Source organism: Phyllobates terribilis, unplaced genomic scaffold, assembly GCF_046119375.1.
Source record: "Phyllobates terribilis strain yellow unplaced genomic scaffold, ASM4611937v1 Scaffold_186__1_contigs__length_3700242, whole genome shotgun sequence".
NCBI lineage: Eukaryota > Metazoa > Chordata > Amphibia > Anura > Dendrobatidae > Phyllobates > Phyllobates terribilis.
Window position 1 is genome coordinate 949,886 of NW_027362946.1, and position 24,417 is coordinate 974,302.

General features: G+C 43.6%; 1 protein-coding gene and 1 pseudogene across 1 annotated transcript in view; both read right to left on the reverse strand.

Annotated features, from left to right (window-relative positions):
• Nucleotides 1-9,907, reverse strand: part of LOC141212804 (gastrula zinc finger protein XlCGF66.1-like) — a 28,782-nt gene extending 18,875 nt beyond the window's left edge. Inside the window, exon 1 of the mRNA XM_073665110.1 lies at nt 9,848-9,907. The gene's annotated coding sequence lies outside the window, so the exon portion shown is untranslated. The remainder of the gene's footprint in view (nt 1-9,847) is intronic.
• LOC141212805 (uncharacterized) overlaps nt 1-24,417 on the reverse strand; it is a 62,864-nt pseudogene that overhangs the window by 25,426 nt on the left and 13,021 nt on the right.

Genomic DNA, 24,417 nt, shown 5'->3' on the forward strand with positions numbered 1-24,417 from the left:
GTGGCCAGCGCAGTCACCAGATCTCAACCCCATTGAGGGGTTGTGGGAGCAGCTTGACCGTATGGTACGCAAAAAGTGCCCATCAAGCCAATCCAACTTGTGGGAGGGGCTTCAGGAAGCATGGGGGGAAATTTCTCAAGATTACCTCAGCAAATTAACAGCTAGAATGACAAAGGTCTGCAATGCTGGAATTGCTGCAAAGGGAGGATTCTATTACAAAAGCAAAGTTTGAAGGAGAAAATTGTTCTTTCTTATAAAAATCATTATTTCTAACCTTGTCAATGTCCGGACGATATTTTCTAATCATTTTGCAACTCATTTGATAAATAAAAGTATGAGTTTTCATGGAAAACACAAAATTGTCTTTGTGACCCTAAACTAATGTATACTGCTTCCTCCCTGCTGGGGAGGTGCCTGAGCAACCTTCCTGTTCTACAGTCTATATTGCAAAGGTTGCATAGCACTCCATGCAAACCAAGCCTGATGCACTCCGGTGCAAACCAAACCTGCTGCGCTCCGGTGCAAACCAAGCCTGCTGCACTCCGGTGCAAACCAAGCCTGCTGCACTCCGGTGAAATCCAAGCTTGATGCACTCCGGTGAAATCCAAGCCTGATGCACTCCGGTGAAATCCAAGCCTGATGCACTCCGGTGAAATCCAAGCCTGATGCACTCCGGTGAAATCCAAGCCTGATGCACTCCGGTGCAATCCAAGCCTGGTGCACTCAGGTGCAATCCAGCCTGATGCTCTCCGGTGCTATCCTGTTGTTATGATCTGCAACATGAACTAAGGAAAGATAGGGGAAAGCTGTCCCTACAGTAAGACTAAGCTGAATCCCTACGAAGTAGCGGGCTGCCTGTTCCTAGCTAACAGACCCGCCTCAGTCCTCGGCTAGTCTGAACGGAGACCTATAGCATAAAGGGAGGGGTCCCTAAAAAAACTAAGGACTGGAACAAATGGGACACCTCCTAAACAGAGAAGTTGTTGCAAAACACAAAAAGACAAACTGACAAAAAGGTACTAGAGGTCCCAGAAGGACCAAGCGAACTGACAGAGAAAGGCACCGAAGCACCTGGCTAGAGAAACAGTCAAACACTGAAGTCCAGCACAGCCAAAAGGGCGGAGCTGGAATATAAAGGCAGATGATCACGTGTCCACAAAAAACAAGATGGAAAAAACAAACAGGAGGGTTCTAACACCTGTATGCTGCTAATGGGCACCATCCTACCTGTCCTACTGGGTCCTGGGTGCAGCTGCTGGGCGGCCATTGGCCTGTTCTGGAGTATCACCTAGGCCTCCGCCCTCGTCTATTCTCGGATCGCGGAGTCGTAAAGCTGCCGTGCGTCCAGGGTCAGATTGGCGAGGCCCCTAGTTACACCACTCCAAGCACTCCTCGGTCCGTGGCACAGTGGCTCCACAAACCACGTTCGTAACAATATGCAGCCAAGTGAACTGATCTACTACTATATATATTTTAATTTTTTTTTTAATATTATAAATAGAAGGCAGCACTCTAAAACTTACAAAATTGAAATAAAGATGGACTTTATTATGCCCAAATGGCAACTTTTTGGTTCATATAACCTCTCTCAAGCCAATCGTTGTCAATTGGGCTTAATAAATTCCACCTCTTTTATTTTTGGGGGGCTACTCAGCAATGAGAGTTGACTGTCTTTGAGGGAGCTATCAGTTTACATGTTATCTCTGCTTCCCTTGGAAGCATTGAGTGTAGGACTATACCTTGGCATCCTCTAGGATTATATCTGCATATTGTTGCCTGGTCAACCTCACCTAGGGGTAAAAACATTTCTATCGAATATTTACATGATATCTCAGCTCTATTGCATTAAGTATCTGAGCATTATTTGGACCATAATATTTTTATGATGATGTTTAAACTTGAATGTATAAATCTCTGAATACTACCTGCTGCAGTTATCATTGAGATTCACCTGAGGCCTTTATGCAGCAAATGTTATGCGTATCCATTGTGGAAGCTGTATAAATACCAAATATCTATCTGGGACTCTCAGACTTTGAGGTCCTACAATGACTTGACTTCACTTCAGGAGATGGGGTGTCATGACAACATCCGGGTCACCAGACAGCAGGAAGATACTTTGGTCATGTGCAGTGCATGACCAAAGTGTCTTCTGCATCTGCAGCGCTGACAGCTTGTATAGCACAGGGATGGTGTTCTATCTCTATACAGGTGATCAGAGTAAAAAAAAGAGAATGTTCCATAGTGGGACAAAGTATAAAAGTAAAAAAAGTGTTAAAAAATGAAAAATAAATAAAAAAAATAATCTACCAAAAATAAAAATATAATGTACCCATCAATAAATATTTTTATGAAAAAAAATAAAATAAAAGTACACATATTTGGTATCGCCGGGTCCGGAACGACCTGACCTATAAAACTGTCCCACTAGTTAACCCCTTTAGTGAACACGGTAAAAAATAAATATAAAAAACGAAGCAAAAAACAATGCTTTATCATCATACCGCCAAACAAAAAATGGAATAACACGCGATCGAAAAGACAAATATAAATAAAAATGGTACCGCTGAAATCGTCATCTTGTCCCGCAAAAAAACAAGCCGCCATACAGCTCCATCAACCGAAAAATAAAAAAGTTATAGTTCTCAGAATAAAGCAATGCAAAAAATTTTTTTTTCTACAAAATAGGTTTTATTGTGTAAAAGCACCAAAACATAGAAAACTATATAAATGTGGTACCGCTGTAAACGTACTGACCCGAAGAATAAAGCTGCCTTATCAATATTACCACACGCGGAACAGCATAAAACCAAACAAACAAAAAAACAATTCCTGAATTGTCGGATTTTGTTTATTCTGCCTCCCAGAAATCAGAATAGAAAGCAATCAAAAAATGTCACAAGCCTGAAAATGGTACCAATAAAAACGTCAACTAGTCCTGCAAAAAACGAGCCATCACATGACTCTGTCGGCCGAAATATGGAAAAATTATAGCTCTCAAAATATGGCGATGCAAAACCTAGATTTTGCAAAACAAAATGTGCCTTTTAGTGTGTGACAGCTGTCAATCATAAAAACCCCATATGATTCTGGTATCGCTGTAATCGCACCAACCCGAAGAATAAAGTCGTCTAATCACTTATACCGCACGAGAAACGGCGTAAAAAATAAATTCTAGGGTTAGGGTTGGGCTAGGGTTAGGGTTGTGTTGGGATTTTTTTCAAAAGTAAAAAAAAAAAAAAGATGACGATATGGTGACTAGTGTTGAGTGCAAGTGCTCACTACTTGAGTTTGCATTGGGTGCTCGGGCATGCACTGAGTATCGCGGATGCTCGAGGGACATGCTCGAGTCTCCGCCCCATATGCTTCGCGGCCCAAAAAAACTTGCGAGGACTGCCTGCCATGCACGAGCGATCCCCGCATGTTTTTTTACGGGTGTCTAATAACCGTGAAACATGCGAGTGGGCACTCGAGCATGTCACTCGAGCAGCTGCGATACATGGTGCATACCTGAGTACCCGATGCAAACTCAACTAGTGAGCACTTGCGCTCAAGACTAATGACAACTTATTCAATATGATGACCTAATGTTATCAAATTCTGTGTCGTACCTCTGGGTTCAAAATGTTCACTATACCCCTTGATAAAATACTTGAGGGGTGTAGTTTCCAAAATGGGGTCACTTGTGGGGGGTTTCCACTATTTAGGCATATCAGGGGCTCTCCAAACGCGACATGGCGTCCACTCTCAATTCCAGCCAATTTTGCATTCAAAAAGTCACACAGTGCTCCTTCCCTTCTGAACTCTGCCATGCGAACAAACACTGTATTTTCCCCACATATGGGGTCTTGGCGTACACAGGAGAAATTGCACAAAAGTTTTTGGAGTCCATTTTCTCCATCTACCCTTGTGAAAATAAAAAAATTGGGGCTAAAACATCATTTTTGTGGAAAAAGTTAGATTTTTTTATTTTCACGGCTCCATGTTATAAACTTCTGTAAAGCACCTGGAGGTTCAAAGTGCTCACCACACATCTAGATAAGTTCCCTGAGGGGTCTAGTTTCCAAAATGGTGTCACTTGTGGGGGGTTTCCACTGTTTAGGCACATCAGAGGCTCCCCAAACGCAACATGGCGTCCGATAATTATTCAAGCAAGTTTTACATTCGAATAAGTCAAATGGCGCTCCTTCCCTTCCGAGCCCTGCCATGCGCCCAAACAGTGTTTATTCCCCACATATGTGGTATCTCCCTGCTCAGGGGAAATTGCACAACAAATTTTGGGTTTCATTTTTTCCTGTTACCCCTGTGAAAATAAAAAAAATTGGGCCTAAAGTAACATATTTGTGAAAAAAGTTAAATGTTAACTTTTTTCTTCCACATTTCAAATATTCATGAAGCACCTAAAGGGTTAATAAACTTCTTGAATGTGTTTTTGAGCACCTTAAGAGGTGCAGTTTTGGGTATTTTCTGTCATAAAGACCCCTCAAAGTGACTTCAAATGTGATGTCCCTAAAAAAATGGTTTTGTAAATTTTGTTGGAAAAATGAGAAATCGCTGGTCAACTTTTAACCCTTTTAGCTCCCTAATAAAAAAAAAATTTGGTTCCAAAATTGTGCTGATGTAAAGTAGACATGAGGGAAGTGTTATTTATTAACTATTTTGTGTGACATACAGTATAGACCAAAAGTTTGGACACACCTCATTTAAAAAAATTTCTGTATTTTCATGACTATGAAAATTGTACATTCACACTGAAGGCATCAAAACTATGAATTAACACATGTGGAATTATATACTTAACAAAAAAGTGTGAAACAACTGAAAAAATATCTTATATTCTAGGTTCTTCAAAGTAGCCACCTTTTGCTTTGATGAATGCTTTGCACACTCTTGGTATTCTCTTGATGAGCTTCAAGAGGTAGTCACCGGAAATGGTTTTCACTTCACAGGTGTGCCCTGTCAGGTTTAATAAATGGGATTTCTTGCCTTATAAATGGGGTTGGGACCATCAGTTGTGTTGTGCAGAAGTCTGGTGGATACACAGCTGATAGTCCTACTGAATAGACTGTTAGAATTTGTATTATGGCAAGAAAAAAAGCAGCTAAGTAAAGAAAAACGAGTGGCCATCATTACTTTAAGAAATGAAGGTCAGTGAGTGCGAAAAATTGGGAAAACTTTGAAAGTGTCCCCAAGTGCAGTTGCAAAAACCATCAAGCACTACAAAGAAACTGGCTCGCACTACAAAGAAACTGGCTCACATGAGGACCGCCCCAGGAAAGGAAGCCCAAGAGTCACCTCGGCTTCTGAGGATAAGTTTATCCGAGTCACCAGCCTCAGAAATCGCAGGTTAACAGCAGCTCATATTAGAGACCAGGTCAATGCCACACAGAGTTCAAGCAGCAGACACATCTCTACAACAACTGTTAAGAGGAGACTTTGTGCAGCAGGACTTCATGGTAAAATAGCTGCTAGGAAACCACTGCTAAGGCCAGGCAACAAGCAGAAGAGACTTGTTTGGACTAAAGAACACAAGGAATGGACATTAGACCAGTGGAAATCTGTGCTTTGGTCTGATGAGTCCAAATTTGAGATCTTTGGTTCCAACCACCGTGCCTTTGTGCGACGCAGAAAAGGTGAACGGATGGACTCTACATGCCTGGTTCCCACCGTGAAGCATGGGGGAGGAGGTGTGATGGTGTAGGGGTGCTTTGCTGGTGACACTGTTGGGGATTTATTCAAAATTGAAGGCATACTGAACCAGCATGGCTACCACAGCATCTTGCAGCGGCATGCTATTCCATCCGGTTTGCGTTTAGTTGGACCATCATTTATTTTTCAACAGGACAATGACCCCAAACACACCTCCAGGCTGTGTAAGGGCTATTTGACCAAGAAGGAGAGTGATGGGGTGCTACGCCAGATGACCTGGCCTCCACAGTCACCAGACCTGAACCCAATCGAGATGGTTTGGGGTGAGCTGGACCGCAGAGTGAAGGCAAAAGGGACAACAAGTGCTAAGCATCTCTGGGAACTCCTTCAAGATTGTTGGAAGACCATTTCCGGTGACTACCTCTTGAAGCTCATAAAGAGACTGCCAAGAGTGTGCAAAGCAGTCATCAAAGCAAAAGGTGGCTACTTTGAAGAACCTACAATATAAGACATATTTTCAGTTGTTTCACACTTTTTTATTAACTACACTGTGTTCCAAATTATTATGCAAATAATATTTTCTCTGATTTTCCCAAATTAGCTATATGAATTGCAGTCATTGTAATTTTCCAGTCAAATAACTATTAGAGTACAATTGAAAGGTTTTTGTACAAACTGCCTATGATAACTGCCTTTATTCTAGGTGATGTTACATTTGCACATAGGACCGCTTGTTCAAAAGGAGCTTCTGAACTCTCTCGTCCATTGAATTTGTCAGGTTTTGGATGGTTTCTGCTTTAATTGTTTTGCATGAGGACAGAATACCCTCCCAGAGCTGTTGCTTAGATGTGAACTGCCTCCCGCCATCATAGACACTCCTTTTGATGATGCTCCAGAGGTTCTCAATGGGGTTGAGGTCAGGGGAGCATGGGTGCCACACCATAAGTTTGTCCCCTTTTATGCCCATAGCAGCCAGAGATGCAGATGTGTTATGTGCAGCATGAGACGGGGCATTATCATGCATGAAATGATCTCGATGGTCCAGATGTATGGAGTGGAGGATGGCTGGTTGATGTACCATCACCTAGAATAAAGTTTTGAGTTGAAAACTGTTTGATTTCAGTTTGTAATAACCTGCTAACGCTTATAATTTCAAAAATGACCATTTTTTTGTTCTTTATTAAAATGAAAAGGTTGAAAACTCTGCTGTGCATAATAATTTGGAACATGCATTTTAAGTGCAGTTTGAGTTTTTTATTTTTTTAAAAATATACTGTTATCATAGGCAGTTTGTACAAAAACCTTTCAATTGTACTCTAATAGTTATTTGAAAATCTGAGAAAGTATTATTTGCATAATAATTTGGAACACAGTGTACATAATTCCACATGTGTTAATTCATAGTTTTGATGCCATCAGTGTGAATATACAATTTTCATAGTCATGAAAATACAGAAAAATCTTTAAATGAGAAGGTGTGTCCAAACTTTTGGTCTGTACTGTATCTCTCTGATTTAAGGGCATAAAAATTAAAATTTTGAAAATTGCTATATTTTCAAAATTTTCGCCAAATTTCCGTTTTTTTCACAAATAAACGCAAGTGTTATTGAAGAAATTTTACCACAATCATGAAGTACAATATGTCACTAAAAAAACAATGTCAGAATTAGTAGGATCCGTTGAAGCGTTCTAGAGTAATTACCTCATAAAGTGACAGTGGTCAGAATTGTAAAAATTGGCCTAGTCATTAACGTGCAAACCACCTTGGGTAGTAAAGGGGTTAATTAATCCGCTTTGACGCGGTTCTCCCACAGGTTCATCAGAAGGCTTGATACAAGGATGTTAATTCATGAAGTTCAGCATAGTGCGCCTAATAGCCAGGTGTCCATGCATAAATATCTCACTTCATCCAAAACCGCTCCCCAGACTAGGAGATCTATTACTATTGGTGAATTGACATAGGACATATAGAATGAAGTGTGTCTACAGTAATGTACTGTGCCTGCGCTACTTGTCATGAACGACCCTTTCTGAAAGTTATTGTAGGAGTAGATACCACAGAACCACGCAGGTCCGTGTCGGCCACAATTATATCCTAGTCTTTTCTGGAGTATATTAAAGATATGGTCACTCTATTGTCGTCAGTTCCTACTACTTGTGTTATCCCATCTTTTCTTGGTGTCTTGGTTAGGTATGGAGGATTGTCTGTCTCTTCCGTTTTTCTGCAAACGATCGTGCGGAATCCAAAATGTACTGTGGATACCTTTTTCCCTGAATCTGGTGTTCATGCATGTCTATTGCCTGTATATTAATATCTGTGACATTAGAACAATTCCTTCTCAACTGTAAAAATTGTCCCTTGGGTATTCCTTTTTTTAGTGGAATGGGGTGGTGACTATCCCACTTCAATAGTTTAATAGTGCTCATAGGTTTATGATAGATGAGTGTCCCTAGGGTCCCATCCCGTTCTTTCTTGATTAGTACATCCAGGAAAGGCAACTGGTTATAATTAACCTCTGATATAAATCTCAGGCCCACTCTATAGATATTGAGTTCCCAGACAAATTCAAGAAATTGTTCACTCGTCCCAGACCAGATGATAAAAATGTCAATATATCTATACCACACCCCAATATATGGATGTCACCACTTATGATCATCCCTGAATATTGTGGTTTCCTCCCACCAGCCCAGGAATAGGTTAGCATACAAAGGGGCACAGGGGCTCCCCATCACAGTACCGCTGAGCTGGTGGAAGTACTTCCTGTCAAAAAGAAAGAAGTTATGAGTAAGAGTGAATTTTAGAAGATCCTCCATGAAGTCATTATGTCTGCTACACTCTACTGATCTCGATTTCAAGAAATGTCTTACTCCTCTGATACCATCCTCATGCGGTATATTACTGTACAAAGCCTCGATATCTAGTAAGGCCTGCTCCCCTACATGCAAGTATACATGCTCGAGAGTCTACATGGAGGGGAGCAGGCAAAGGTAAAAACATTTTCTAGAGGGATTTTTCCAACTGTAAGGCTACGTTCTCATGATCAGGAACCAGCAGCGCTTTGGATGCAGAGTTATTTGGCTGCGTCCAAAGCGCTGAGTTCTAATCACGCACTTCAGTACGCATTTGTTCACTGAACCATGCAGATTTAATGCATCCTATACAATGTATTGTGGAAATTTCTGTTGCGGAGACTGGCATCTCTGCAACAGAAATTGACATGCTGCGGCTCGTAGACCCATGCCGCAGGTCAGTTTGCGCAGAGTCTAACAGAAGCACAGTGGGCATGGGATTTATAGAAATTCCATCCACTCTACTTCTACTGTAGAATGCAGCATTTTGGACACAGCGCAGGTGAGCTTCGTCCAAAACACTGCTAGTCCGGATCATGGGCAAGTACCCTTAAACTTCAGGACTTATTCTAACTGCAGGACCTCAGGCAGTACTGTGGGAACATTATACTGTGTGGGGAGGGATAGCGGTACTGTGGGAACATTATACTGTATGTGGGGGGATGGCGGTTCTGTGGGAACATTATACAGTGTGGGGAGGGATGGCGGTACTGTGGGAACATTATACTGTGTGGGGGCATCATACATACGGCATAAGGGGCATAATGGGGGCATTACACTATGTGGGTGCATCATATATACTGCATAAGGGTCACAATGGGGGCATTACACTGTGTGGGGGCATCATACATACTGCATAAGGGGCATAATGGGGGCATTACACTGTGTGGGGGCATCATATATACTGCATAAGGGGCATAATGGGGGCATTACACAGTGTGGGGTCATCATACATCCGGCATAAGGGGCATAATGGGGCATTACACTGTGTGGGGTCATCATACATCCTGCATAAGGGGCATAATGGGGGCATTACACTGTGTGGGGGCATCATACATCCTGCATAAGGGGTATAATGGGGGCATTACACTGTGGGGGCATCATACATACTACATAAGGGGCATATTGGGGGCATTACACTGTGGGGGCAGTAAAGGGGCCCTGTACTATGAGAACAATAAGTTTCCTCCCTTCCTGTCTCCATAGTTGGGTCGTATGTATCTATTACAGGAAACAGAACAAAAACCTTATGATTCTTATAAAGGGGCAACACAAGACACCAAAAGAGTCTCCGTGCTGAAGGGGTTAATGCCCCCTGCGCCCAGTAATTGGGGTCTCCACATACCTCCACCTGCGCGCACAGGACCTGTGATGAGGTCACAGGAGGGGAGGAGTCAGGGGTCACATGATCAGGGACCTCAGTGGATGCAGGACTCTGCTGTGCTGGTTGTCATGGTGCTGGATGAGCTGAAGTTTATGTGTGGGGTCAGGAGGGATTGAGGCCTCTTTCACACATCAGTATCTCCGGTAGGAGTGGTGACAGTTTCCACACGTACCGGAGACACTGACACATGGAGATCCATTCAAATCTATGGGTCTGTGTACATCTCCGTGTTTTTTCACGGACTGTGTGTCCTTGTGCTCCACACGGAGACATGTCCATTTTTTTTATTAGGGAGCTATAAGGGTTAAAAGTTGACCAGCGATTTCTCATTTTTCTAACAAAATTTACAAAACCATTTTTTTAGGGACCACCCTTCAGGTGCTTCACAGGAATTTTTGGAATGTGGAAGAAAAAAATGAACATTTAACTTTTTTCACAAAAATGTTACTTTAGACACAATTTTTTTTATTTTTGCAGGGGTAACAGGAAAAAATGGACCCCAAAATTAGTTGTGCAATTTCCCCTGAGCACACAGATACCCAATATGTAGGGAAAAACCACTGTTTGGGCGCACGGCAGGGCTCGGAAGGGAAGGAGCGCCATTTGACTTTTTGAATGTAAAATTTGCTTGAATAATTAGCGGACGCCATGTTGCGTTTGGGGAGCCCCTGATGTGCCTAAACAGTGGAAACCCCCCACAAGTGACACCATTTTGGAAACTAGACCCCTCAGGGAACTTATCTAGATGTGTGGTGAGCACCCTGAGCCCCCAAGTGCTTTACAGAAGTTTATAACATGGAGCCGTGAAAATAAAAAGCACTTGCGCTCAACCCTAGTCGCCATATCGTCATCTTTTTTTTTTTACTTTTGAAAAAATCCCAACCCTAACCCTAGCCCAACCCCAACCCTAATCCTAGCCCAACCCCAACCCCAATCCTAGCCCAACGCCAACCCTAACCTAACCCCAACCCTAACCCTAACCCCAACCCTAACCCTAGCCCAACCCTAACCCCAACCCCAACCCTAACCCTAACCCCAACCCAACCCCAACCCTAACCCTAGCACAACTCTAACCTCAACCACAACCCTAACCCTAGCAGAACCCTAAACCGAGAGTTTATTTTTTACACCATTCCTCGTGCGGTATAAGTGATTAGACGACTTTATTCTTCGAGTCGGTGCGATTACAGAGATGCCAGAATCATATTGAGGTTTTATGATTGACAGCTGTCACACACTAAAAGACGCATTTTTTTTGTAAAATCTAGTTTTTGCATCGCCATATTTTGAGAGCTATAATTTTTCCATATTTTGGCAGACAGAGTCATGTGACAGCTTGTTTTTTGCAGGATGAGTTTTTACTGGTGCCATTTTCAGGCACGTGACATTTTTTGATCGCTTTCTATTCCGATTTTTGGGAGGCAGAATAAACAAAAACAAACAATTCAGGAATTGTTTTTTTTTATTATTATTATTCTGTTCCGCGTGTGGTAAAATTGATAAGGCAGCTTTATTCTTCGGGTCAGTACGTTTACAGTGGTACCACATTTATATCATTTTTTTATGTATTGGAGCTTTTACACAATAAAAACTATTTTCTAGAAAAAATAATTTTTTTGTATCGCTTTATTCTGAGAGCTATAACTTTTTTATTTTTCGGCTGATGGAGCTGTATGGCTGTTTTTTTGCAGGACGAGATGACATTTTCAGCGGTACAATTTTTATTTATATTCGTCTTTTTGATCGCGTGTTATTCCATTTTTTGTTTGGCGGTATGATGATAAACCATTGTTTTTGCTTCGCTTTTTTATTTATTTATTTTTTACCGTGTTCACTGAAGGGGTTAACTAGTGGGACAATTTTATAGGTCAGGTCGTTCTGGATGCGGCGATACCAAATATGTGTACCTTTATTGTTTGTTTTTTGTCATAATAATATTTATTGATGGGTACATTATATTTTTATTTTTGGTGGATTATTTTTTTTTAATATTTTTACAACAAAAAATTCTATTTTTTTTTTCACTTTGACACTTTTTTTTACTTTTATACTTTGTCCCACTCTGGGACTTTCACTTTTTTTATTCTGATTGCCTGCATAGCACAGTAATGGAGCACCATCCCTGTGCTATGCAGGCTGTCAGCGCTTCACAGGGAGAAGATAGTTTGATCATGCACTGCGCATGACCAAAATATTTTCCTGCTGTCTGGTGACTCGGATGTTGGCATGACGACATCGGGTCGTCAATGGCAACATCCGGGAAGCCGCGACAGCGCTGGAGCCCGGAAGAGGAGGTGAGTAATGCGATTATCTCCCCTTGCCACCGAAATGCTGCGATCAACTTCGATCGCAGCATTGCGGGGGTTAATGTGCCGGGAGTGATGCGGGACCGCTCCCTGCACCTAGTACCGGGTGTCAGCTGTGACAATCAGCTGACACCCGGCGGCGATCGCGCCCGCACAGCCTGTGTGCGATCGTGATGACGTACTAATACATATCAGGCTCTTAAAGCCCAGGGGGCAGATGCGTATTAGTACGTCTTGGGCTTTAAAGGGGTTAAAGTGTTAGTTCATTTTTAAAAAATGAAATAAATTAGCTGCCATGTGTACATCCAGTATGTGTGGTTATTTGTTTGGCCAGATCCTTTTAAATTTTTGCACCAAAACAAAGTGCAATATTGTTTGGATTTCCCTTCCATGGCCTTGTAACTTTCTGCTAGCATTTATTTTATTTCTGCTTCTTGCATTGCACCATATGTGAAGTGAATTTGATGCCTTTGAATTTTTACCCTTATGGATAAATTTTCACATATATAATCCAATGTATTAACTGTATGTTGCAAGGCGAGTGTAAGTTTTCTTGGCTTTTGGGGTTTTGGATCCATAATATCTGTGCCAAAATTAAACATTACATGTATCAACCATTAGGTGGCCATGTGTTGCCTGGTATTGTTCTCCATGCATATGGCAAACATTACTTAATACTACCCCTTTGTGTGAATGTTTGTTTTTTTGTGTTATCTGTTTGAGTAAACACGGACCATTTATTGCCCCTGCCAAGCCCACACATACAATGTGTTATAATAATTGTAATAAAGTCATTGCTTATTTTATTATTTATTGTATATAAGGCATTTTAGATGTAAAATGACATTCAGTTGAAATAAGAATGAGGAGTGTATCTTCTAAAGTTTGTGAATATCTGCTGATCTCCTGAAAATAGTGTTTTCACTTTCTTATCTCTTTAATTAGATGCTTAGTCAAAACTAGAGGGTCTTCATATCTTTTCTGTCCATATGTTCTTTATCTCTTTCTGTAAGTTTCCAGAAGTAGAATACACGCCTTTCAGTGTCTACGTAAACTCAAACAAATTGACAATGGGGTAGACATTTGATTTTGTGGCTATCAATTTGTCTCCTTGCTACAAAATAACTAAACAACAAATTATCTTGCGAATTCAGGTGTGGACGATTTCTAATTGGTAAGGAAGAAAACTCCACTGACATTTTGGTGCGTTGACCGGGAATCCAACATCTTTCCCTCACCGGTGAGGACTGCAAGCTGTGGACGGGGGAGTTTTGTAACTCTTGTAGTAAGTCCTCCACCTTCAAATTTGGTGTCAACAGAGGCATTGTCAGTTATCCCGGACTGAGGGAGAGTGACGGATTTAGTATAGTTCAAGGATCTCTGGGAATCGTCTATATCTGAATACAGGTAAGACCATTCAATTTGGTAACTTTGTTAATCCAGTATTGATGTTATTCTAGAAATTGATTTGGCGACTGTGATTGTGAACATTTGCAATTGGAGTTTGTAGGCTCCTGTAAGTTGGAAGTTGTTCACATGCAATTGGGGTTGTAAAACTCCTGTAAGTTGCGAAACTCCATAAATGTGATTGGAGTTTGTTAGTTGTTGTAAGAAATTTTGTAGAATGGGTACACAGCCAATGTGAGAAGGCTACTGTGGAATAAAAAACTCTGTGTGCACGTTAAATTTATCTAGATGGTGAGGGTCGAGGACCCCCGGGGATTAAAGAATCCACTGGATTAACCCAATATAAGAGCTCAATATAAGATTACTTTTTACCGGTATTTTGCTTTGTCTTCTGTAGTTTGTTGAATTTTGATTCCTGTTGAATGTGCAGTTTTCATTCGTTTGTTTTTTGTAGAACTAAAACGCCAGGAATATGTTTTATGTTACATATGAGACTCCTTTAATGATCTCTTGAGTGAATGTATAAGGATTGAAATATAAAATCCTGAGTGTATAAGGGAGTCCACTTAGGTGTGGTTGACAGTCATTTGTGGACTGGAGACAACTCATAGGTTATTGTGATGTTTAAAACACCAAGGTACACGCCATCTGATCCCTAAATAGAGAATATTTGCTGTTGTATTGTTATGTGTTTTTCTCTTAATAACACTGAGGAGTTCATAGAGTCCGCGCCGGTGGTGCTCTGAATACCTGATTTTAAGAACGGGAACGTCTCTGGAAATAAAGAGGCGGTGTCAATAGACTTTATCTCAGCACTTCAGCTCTAGGAGTACGAGGGAACTTTTATCTCTTGTCTTATATGTTTTTCTTGTCTATTACACACATACACAGAGACATATATTGTATGTCCAGTCTCTAACTGTGGAAATTGTTGTATATTGTGTGCTTGTACTGTTATAAACCTTTATTGGACGAAGGTGGCAGGATATAGAGATTCAAGCTGGTATATACCTAGGACATAGTGTAATCAGCGAGGATTATTTAGATCCTGGGTATTAGTAACAGTAATAAGAAACCAGTAGAATCTTCTATCTTATTAATGACATATGAATTCCACTGATATTTGTCAGACTTCTTACAAGTGGGTAGACATCTATTGTGTAAGGATTTGCATTGTACATATATCTCATCTTGTTGTTTTACCTTCGTCCTTATGGGACGTAGATCCACAGCTATATTTTAATGTCTTGTCCTCACTTGTAAGGCAGGATTGTTATTATGTATTTCATCTGAAGGCTGGAAAGTTGTTAAGATTGTATCAAGAAAGTAACCCTTGAATGAAACTGGATACGGTCCTTTTTCATCATGATACATGGAAATAACAGTCTTCAGATTAAATATACATTGTGTTCTTGTTGGCCATAAACTTATAGGCCTAACTCTTACACAAATAGAGTGAAAAAGTGTATGTTTCTAAAAAATAGACCATTCAGGTGTCCCTTTAATCTTGCACAACCAGGAAGAACATACCACCAAAGCTGAACAAACAGTCTGGAGTTTGGGATATAAGTTGTGAACATGGGAAATGTTTCAGGCAATAGTGTGGATTGTGGTTGTGTCTGGTGTGACAATAAAAAGGGAACACTAGAAGGGGATATTAAGTATATGCAAAAAATAGACCCTGAATGTGTGAAGTACCTTGATAAATGGCATAAAAAGTTTAGATTTTATGATAAACTTACTTTGACAAAATGTGAAAATTTGGTACAAGAAATACAACATTGTAATGAGAAGGAGAAAAGAAAGTATGGTCTTGCCAGTGTGAATAAATGGTTGAGTGAGGCAAGAAAGAGAGAAAATGGTAGACAAAAGAAAAAAACAGGAGAAAAGGACTGAGATGATGCCCTTGTGTGATAAGGAAGATGTATGGCTGCGAATAGACCCCCACCTCATCACGCTTCCTCTCCTGCCCCGCAAGTGCAACCACCCTCTGCTCCAGAGTTTGGAGACATTCCTCCTACCATAGAGTTAACTCAGACCAGGGATTTAAGTATTCCAGACCTGGATGTAGGTTCTCCTATAAGGTTAGACCGTAGTTTGACCCGTACTGGTACTGCCTATAGCCATTGGAGTGTGACTAGTCCCAAACTCCTTAGAATAGATGAGGCACAGAGTTACCCCATGATTGAGGTCCCCAATGGTCAAGGAGGAATGGTCCATGTGTACAGACTTTGGACTGACAAGGACATTATAGATGCCACTCAGAATATTCCTTACTAGTGATGAGCGACCATGCTCGCCACTGCTCGGTACTCGCCCGAGCATCTCAGTACTCAAGATGCTCGGAGCTCGCCGAATACTTTATAGATGCTCGGGCGGGAGCTCGGGTCCCCGTCCTGCATGTTTGGTGCTATTTAGAGCACCAACCATGCAGAGATTATCTGCCACTCACTGTAATGTCACAGCCATGGTGGTTGTGGCATTACAGTGATTGCCCAAATCGATGGGAACAGTGCTCACAGTGAAACATGAAAAGCCGACAATTCAGCAGCGGTATACACCGGTACCCGACAATTTAGAACAGAAAGAATAGAGCATCACACATAGATTAGATAGAAACATGTAAGTCACACATATAATAAATACAGTGACAGTGTTGATTACTGTACTTGTCATTTAGTGTTAAAATAAAGGATTTATTAAAAAAAAAAAAAAAAAATTGGCGTAGGGTTCCCCGTAATTTTAGCCTTTAGCAGACAGCAGATGTTTGAAGCCTGGGAAGGGGGTAATACCCACAGAGCTTCCCAGGCTACTAATATCAGCCCCCAGCTGAATACCTAGCCTTTACTAGCTATTAAAATGTGGGACCCCAAAAAAAATGACGTGGGGTCCCCCCTTTTTTAATAGCTAGCAAAGGCTAGGCAGACAGCTGGGGGCTGATATTAATAGCCCAGGAAGGGTGCCATGAATATTGGCCCCCTCCCAGGCTAGAAACACCAGCCGTCAGCCGCCCCAGATATGGCACATCCATAGGATGCGCCAAATTCTGGCACTTAGCCTCGCTCTTCCCACAGCCCTGTAGCGGTGGCAGTGGGGTAATAGGGTTGGGGTTGATGTCAGCTTATAATGCCAGCTGACATCAAGCCCAGGTTACTAATGGAGAGGTGTCTATAAGACACCCCCATTACTAACCCCATAGTGAAAGTTTTAAAAAAACACAAACACCCAGAATAAAGCCCTTTAATTGAAATAAAGACACAATTGTTTAATGTTGTAAATTAGACTCTACTTATCGTCACACCCATTCCAGCTAAAGCCAACGATCTCCTGCAATAAAAGTAAAATAATAAACCAATCTCATCCTTACCTTTCCATGGTTCCCAGGGCGGCTTCAGCTCTGCTACATTGACATGTCAGGCTGGATCGCAGCAGAACTCTGCCATCCAGTTTGCCATGCCGCAGACACTGAGAAGCTCCTCAGTGAAGCTCCTCAGTGTCTGGCTGTGACGGCATCCAGATGAGCCTAGTTCATGTCCAATGAACTCAGCTCACCTCATGCACGTCACTGACAGCGTGGGAGAATTCTCCTATGCACGCAGTGCCGGCGAAGGACGTCACCGCTTGAGCAGGAGAATTCTTCCACGCTGGGACGGCATTGAGATGGCAGGCTGGATGGTAGCAGAACGCTGCCGTCCAGCATGCCATCCTTCAGAGACACTGAGGAGCGCAGGCACGTTGTCAGAAAATACTGCCATTTCTGGCCTCCATTAAAAATTTCCTTTAGTGTGTAAGTGAAGCAATTCACAGCAGTTTACTGTTCAAACTACTTACCTACAGGCCAGGTATTTAAAACTGTGTTTTCTGCATCACACAGATTAAATATACGTTTTCAGAAAATACTGCCATTTCTGGCCTCCATTAAAAAAAAATTTCAGTGTGTCAGCAAAGTTTTTGACACTGGTTTGCTGTTCAAAACAGTTGCCTACAGGCCAGGTATTTAAAACTGTGTTTTCTCCATCACACGGATCACATATACGTTTTCAGAAAATACTGCCATTTCTGGCCTCCATTAAAAAAAAATTTCAGTGTGTCAGCAAAGTTTTTGACACTGGGTTGCTGTTCAAAACAGTTGCCTACAGGCCAGGTATTTAAAACTGTGTTTTCTCCGTCACACGGATCACATATACGTTTTCAGAAAATACTGCCATTTCTGGCCTCCATTAAAAATTTGTTCCAGTGTGTCAGTGAAGCAATTGACACCAGTTTGCTGTTCAAAATTGTTACCTACAGGTCAGGTATTTAAAACTGTGGTTTGTCCGTCACACGGATCACATATAAGTTCGCTCCAAATTCAGTCATTTGTCGTGAGCGTGGAAGATATTGTCCTCCATTTAAAATGGGCAAGGCACGTGGCAAGGGACGGGGAACTGGACTTGATGGTAATGATGGTGCATGCAGAGGCCGAGGCCGTGGGCAAGTTGAAATTGTGCCACAACAAACACCCACATCTTTTCGCTTGACCTTCCTGTCCCAATTAATAGGGGACTGCAGCACACCACTACTGAACCCAGAGCAGTGTCAAAAGGTTATTGGTTGGATAGCAGATAATGCTTCCAGTCACTCAGCCACCACCACCACCTTGTCTTCCACATGGTCAAGTCTCAGTAGCTGTGAGTCTGGAAAGCATATTCCTCACCCTGAACCTCCTTCCTCCCACTATGCTGAGTGCCCAGAGACAACTGATCCCACACTTGGACACTCCGAAGAGCTGTTTACTTTCCCATTTATAGATTCGGGCCTCTCACCCGGTCCACTTGAAGCGGGGCAAGAGGAGATCGCATGTAGCGATGCTCAAATATTTGAGCAGCTATGGTCACATGAAGGGGACGGTGGGAAAGGGTCACAAGAGGTGGACGATGATGAGACACAATAGGCAGAAAGTCAGGATTAGGACCAGAGTGCAGAAGTGGAAGATGAGGTGGTGGATTATATAGTAACTGACCCAACCTGGCAGGAGGACATGCAGAGCGATGACAGCAGCACACAGGGAGAGGGAGGCGGAGCACCCCAACAGGCAGGAAGAAGCATTGTGGTGGCCGCAGAAAGAAGGCAGGCAACCGTGGCAGGGGTGGCAAAACGACCAACCTGACCACCACCAGCATGATCAGGCACATGGCAGAAAAGCACCTGACTTTGCAGGCCGAACCCCAGGGTCCAGGAACAGTGTCTGCGGGTGGCACCATTGCTTCTTCCGCTGTTGTGCATGCAAGCCAATCCCCTGTCCATGGTGCATGCGAAGATGCCTCCTGCCCTGCATCTGTCATTGCACACTCTCAAGTAGCAGCATCAGGTAGCACGTCCAAGTCCTGGTCCGAGCGCAGCGTTCAGTTGTCCATACCCCAGTCCTTGGAACGGAAGCGCAAATACGCAGCCAACGCCCCACAGGCCACAGTACTAAATTCCCACATTTCACGACTGCTTGCGCTCGAAATGTTGCCTTTTAGGCTCATGGAGACGGAAGCATTCCGCAACCTGATGGCACGGCCGTCCCTCAGTACATGGTCCCGGGCCGCCACTATTTCTCCCGGTGTGCCATCCCCGCATTACACAAGCACGTGCCCAAAACATTAGCCATGCCCTCAACAACGCAGTTACCGGGAAAGTCCACCTAATCACGGACAAGTGGACAAGTGCTTGTCGGCAGGGATGGTACATCTCGCTGACGGCAAATGGGTTAACATAGTGGATGCTGGGACCCAGTCGAACTTTGGGACGGAACACGTCCTCCCGACGCCGAGGATTGCGGGCCCTAGGTCAATCAGGGATGCCCCCACAGTCTACAGCTCCTGCACCTCATCCTCTTCAGCCTCCTCCTCCTCTTCAGTCTCCATCTCCGAAATGATCACATCAGTCACAAGCTGGAAGCACTGCAGCACTGCCTCAGCCAAGCGGCAACAGGCTGTGCTGAAACTAATATGCTTAGGTGACAAACCGCACAATGCTGAAGAGTTGTGGACAGCTCTGAAAGAGCAGGCAGATCTGTGGCTGACACCGCTGAACCTACAGCCAGGCATGGTCGTGTGTGACAATGGCCGGAACCTGGTGGCGGCTCTGAGGTGAGGCGAGCTCACACACGTACCATGCCTGGCCCATGTGCTAAACCTCATGGTTCAGCGGTTTCTCAAATCCAACCCAGAGCTGCCGGATCTGCTTATTAAAGTACGCCGCCTGTGTGCCCATTTTAGAAAGTCACCTACAGCTTCCGCCGCCCTTGCCGTGTTTCAGCAGCGTTTGCAGCTTCCGGCTCACAGACTGGTATGTGTTGTCCCCACGCGTTGGAACTCTACACTGCAGATGTTGGGAAGGATCTGTGAGCAGAAGAGGGCAGTTGTTGAGTACCAGCATCAACAAGGTCATCGGCATTCAGTTCAGACTCCAAACATAAGACCTCAGGAGAGGACATTGATGTCAGACATATGTACCATCCTTCAAAACTTTGAGGACTCCAACAAGATTGTGAGCGGCGATGATGCCATAATTAGCGTCACCATCCCGTTTCTCTGTCTTCTGAAACACTCTCTGCTCACAATCAAAGAGGATGCATTGCAGGCAGAACAAGATGAGATGGAGCAAGGAACCATACAGGGTGATTACACACAGCCCAGCCTCATCTCATCCCAATGTGGATTTGATGACAATGAGGAAGAGGAGGAGGAGGAGGAGGAAGAATAGGAGCTAGTTTCATGCACTATAGATGGTACTACCTGCACAGCTGTCATACCTTCTGTTCAGCGTGGATGGCCAGAGGACAGAGAGGGGGAGGAGGAGGAGAGCATGGTCAGTCATCCTCTTGGTGAGGACACGGAAGTCTTGCCTTTTAGCAGTCTGGCACGCATGGCTGAGTTTATGTTGCGCTGCCTTTCCCATGACCCTCGCATTCTCAAAATTTTGGGTGACAGTCATTACTGGTTGGTGACACTTCTAGATCCATGCTACAAGGAGAACTTTATATCTCTTATTCCTGAGGCGGACAGGTCTACAAAAATGGGGCAGTACCAGAAGGCCCTTGTTGCGGAACTATTAAAAAAATTCCCATCTGAAAACGCTGGCGGCAGAGGTCACAGTTTGTTGAACAACCAAGGAGTACAGGCGAGAAAGACACAAATGTAATCCAGCAGAGGCAGGGGAACACTGTCAAAGTTCTTGGACAGTTTTTTCAGACCCTTCCATCGCACAGGCCCCAAGTGCCGGGTACTTTCACAAGGAGTGCAAAGTTTGGGAAGATGCTGAGAGAGTACCTTGCCGACCGTACCAACATCCTCCGTGATTCCTCTGTGCCTTATAAATATTGGGTATCCAAGCTGGATACGTGGAATGAACTGCCTCTCTATGCCTTGGAGGTCCTGGGCTGCCCTGCCGTTAGCGTTTTATCAGAGCGGGTTTTTAGTGACGCTGGTGGAATTATAACTGATAAGCGCATCCGCCTGTCAACTGAAAATGCTGACAGGCTGACTGTTATAAAAATGAACAAGGGCTGGATTGGGCCAGACTTCTCAACACCACCGAATGATAGCAGCGTAACATGAACTAAAATTCAGTGTCTTTGTTTGGGAGGTGTATTCCCATGCACCTCCTCACACCCACACATGGGTATACGCTTCCTAATTTTGGCTATTTGCTCTTGTCCTCCTCCTTCTCCTCAACCTCCACCACCATATCACCAGGGTGACCGTGGTCAGTGATGCAACACCCACATAATTATTTTAAAGGGTGTTTATGCCCGTAAAAAAAAAAAAATTATACAGTATGTTCATGTGTTTTTTTACTAAGACCCTCCTCTATGTCTCTTCAAAGGGGTATTGGGTTGCGTCCAAATTTTTGGCAGCCCTTGCAGTCACTGCATACGCAATAACAGTATAGGAGACCCACTTGTTAATAATGGGAACAACAAAGCATAGCTGGCTGATGGCTCTCTAACAATAGGGAGGGCCGACTGCTGGCCTTTTAAGAATAGTAAGGGCCGTCTGATGGCCCTATAAAAATAGGCTTTATGACTTTCAGAGTCCCTCCATCATAAATAAAACAGGATGTGTCTGATGATGTGTCACACACCACATTGCCAGATAAGGTTGTAAAATGTTAAAATGACATTTCCCGGTGAATGCATTTGTCTTAAAAAATAACGTAAAAAACCCCAAAACAATAGGATCATTCTTTAGTATAAAAGAATTTTAACCCCAATATAATCACATTGTTCAGCTCCTGCACCTCCTCCTCCATCTCCGAAATGACCACATCAGTCACAAGCTGACAGCACTGCCTTGGCCAAGCGGCAACAGGCTGTGCTGAAGATAACATGCTTAATACTTAGGTGACAAACCGCCCAGCGCTGCAGAGTTGTTGAAAGCTGTAACACAGCAGCCTGATCAGTGGCTCTCACCGCTGAACATACACCCAGACATGGTCGTGTGTGACAATGGGCGGAACCTGGTGACAGAGAAATGACAGCCAGAGTAGATACAGTTTCTCTTTATGCCAGTACTTTCACCGAGCTAAAGAATATGGCTGTGGTGAAATACAACTCCCACTAAGAAGCTGTTTCAGATTGAAAAACACTGTGCCCACCAGAGGATTTGATTCTGAGGGCTCACCTTTCTTCCCCGCTCAAGAGCCCCATAGCAGCTGCAAAGTTAGCGCTATCATGAACTCTCCTGAGGTAGAAGCCAGGGCACACCAGAGGATTCTCTGGTGGGACCGTCCAACCCTGCCGAGAAGCAGTCCTGGCTAAGAAAAGTGTGGGGAAGGTTCCTGGACACTCTATGGCTGCTATTTTATGTGGATCGGACGTGCTTGTGCATGTTATTTCTCAAACTGCATTGCAGATCAGGCCATTGTCCAACTCTGTATTCATCAAATTAAATGCGCAAAGAAAGATGTTTGTGTGTCAAAGCACCACTGACAAGTGCGAGTTGATGTTGGACGGGCTGCCATTGCTTCTGCAACAAGCTGCATTAGAGAACTTCCTGGGAGAAATGACACCCAGGGTAGATACGATTTCCCTCTATGCCAGTCCTTTCACCGAGCTAAATACAACTCTCAGCAAAAAAAAACTGTGTACTGGCTCCGTACCGTCCCTGGCCACATTTACCTGTCCACGTGTTTGTGGTTAGGCGGTCCTTCCCAGTAAGTGCACTGGAGAGGGCACGGGTAATATTGTGGGACCCGTGCTTGTGGAAGGCGGAGACTATACCGGGAGAAATAGTGGCGGCTGGGGACCGAGTATGGACACCCAGCTGCCGCTGGCATGAGATTGTGAAAAGCTTCTACCTCCACGAGCCTAGAAGGCCATATTTCAAGTGCAAATAGCTGCCCAGAAATCTGGCAGTTTAGTATTGTGGCCTGTGGGTGCGTGGGTGGCTGCATACTTGCGCTTGCATTCCAAGTAACAGAAAACTAAGCAGATGGTGGCCTCTATCATCATCATGGCCTCATCTCAGGACTATGAACTCTCCTGAAGGAGAAGCCAAGGCCCACCGAAGGAGTCTCCGGTTCTCTGGTGGGCCCGTCCAACCCTGCCGAGAAGCAGCCCTGGCTAAGAAAAGTGTGGGGGAAGGTTCCCGGGCACTCTATGGCTGATCCATTTAATGTAGATCGGACATGCTTATGCATGTTATTTCTCATACCGCATTGAAGATCAGGCCATTGTCCAACTCTGTATTCACTGTATTCATCAAATTAAATACGCAAAGAAAGATGTTTGTGTGTCAAAGCACCACCGACAAGTGCGAGTTGATGTTGGATGGGCTGCCATTGCTTCTGCTTCTGCAATAAGCTGCATTAGAGGACTTCCTGGGAGAAATGACACCCAGGGTAGATACGGTTTCCCTCTATGTCAGTCCTTTCACCAAGCTAAATACAACTCTCAGTGGTCCTTCCTAGTAAGTGCACTGGGGAGGGCACAGGTAATGTTGTGGGACCCGTGCTTGTGGAAGGCGGAGACGATACCGGGAAAAATAGTGCCAGCTGGGGACAAAGTATGGATAACCGGCCGCCGCCGCCATAAGATTGTGGACAGCTTCTGCCTCCACGAGCCTAAAAGGCCACATTTCAAGTGCAAGCAGCTGTCAAAAATTTGGCAGTATAGTATTGCAGCATGTGGGAGGGTGGGTGGCTGGCAGCATACTTGCGCTTGCATTCCAAGGAATGGGGTAGGGACAACTGAATGCTGCACTGTGACAAGGACGTGGACAGGGATTGTTGCAAGTCTGCAATGACAGGTGCATGACGGGAGGCATCTTCGCATGCTCCCAGGATCACTTATGATGGGCACACTTTTAGGCAGTGACCTGGGAGTCAGAAATGCTTCCAGAGGTCTTCCCCATGCTGTTACCATGTCTTTTCAGCACTGTATGCATGGCCAGATAAGGTTGTAAAATGTTAAAATGACATTTCCCAGTGAATGCATTTGTCTTGGTTGAAAGCAATGCAAAAGTGCAAAAACGCATCAAAAACGCTACTTGTGAACATAGCCCAAGGTGTGGAGGAGTATTTTTGTTTTTGGCTATTTATTTTGCCTTATATACAAGTCATTACCCTGGAAAGGAAGTTCCTTAACATATTTCCCAGGAAAATACATTTTGGTTTTGTATGTTTTATTGTGAGTCCGTAAAAGTGGCGTAATACCTCTGACAACATTGTTTACAGCAGTGACCTGGGAGTCAGAAATGCTTGCAGGGGTCTTTCCCTTGTCATTTGAGCACTGTTCCCATCGATTTGGACAATTTTTAGACCCTCTGCAGACCGCCGGGGAAGCCGCCT